Here is a 1189-nt window from a genome sequence, read left to right as displayed (position 1 = left end):
CCAACGTCAAACCTGCTTCGATGGGGCCCATGCGAAGAACGGTATGCGCGCGGTTACCCTTTCCTTCCTATGCGGTCCTCGCTCTGACCAAGCAAAGAGAAGAGGAAATATCTTGCCCTTCCTCGATAGCTACCCCTCCCCATCACGCTCGCCGCGAGCATGCCCCACCATACGCGTGGCTACCATGAAATGATGCTTCCAAACGATGAAATTAGTGTACCCGTCCGGTTTCAGTTTAACGTATCTTGTGCTCCTGGAGGCTAGCAAATACTGATATTCGCTCGTTACGGAATAAGTCTCATGAACCATTAACTAGAATTGTCCCATAATTGCGAATAGCTAGTAATGCTATAGTGATTCCGATTGCTTTTCTGGCTAATTTGTCAATATCATTCTATCAAATATAGAGTATATACCTTTAGCCCTTCTCCCCATATTATCTACGCGGTACAGAAATTCCAGTTTTATATTGTCGCATAATCAATACTTCAACTGTCCACTTCCTTTTTATAGATAATTTTGCCTTTCGTTTGACCTTTGGGGTCAATACGACTGTCACTACCACTTGCAAATGAGCTTGAAAACCCCAAAGTGTTTAGGCTTGATGGACTTTTTTTTCAAACCTCAGCTCACCTTTACTATTTATCCCTTTATATGAATACCGATACTAAGGATTTAGCCTTTGCTACCGCATGAGAAGGCTTCAGGTCTGTCTAATGCATGTTGAAAAGGTAGTCATTAGTAAACTCGCGAAAGGGTAAATTTTTCGGAGAAAATTTATTTTCATATAGGAATGCTAAACAACTGTACAAAAGACAAAAGTTCCAACTTTAATAAGTTAACTTTAATAAGGTAAAAGAAAGTTAAACATTTTTCAGCTTTTATGAATTGGAATATCCGAATGAAAAGCTGATATTCAGATTATGAGTTCGAAAATAGCATGTCATTAATTTAGCGCCTCGTGTAGTGGCCGGTTCCCTCAAGCTAACTACGTTCATACGCAGAGCTATCTCCAGGGCGTTTGAACACAGCGTTTCGAGCACGCGCTTTGCTGATATGAAAATTTATCAAGTGCCAAGAAGTTAATCGAAAGGGCTTACGCAGTTCCTCGGCTGATCGGCAGTCAATTAAAAGGTACAGCAAGTTAAAGCGTCATCAAAAAACATCATGACAATCATTTAGAATCTGT

Source organism: Varroa destructor, unplaced genomic scaffold, assembly GCF_002443255.2.
Source record: "Varroa destructor unplaced genomic scaffold, Vdes_3.0 BEIS01000007.1, whole genome shotgun sequence".
Taxonomy (NCBI): domain Eukaryota; kingdom Metazoa; phylum Arthropoda; class Arachnida; order Mesostigmata; family Varroidae; genus Varroa; species Varroa destructor.
The sequence above is the reverse complement of the archived record's forward strand: the minus strand, read 5'-3'. Positions refer to the sequence as shown.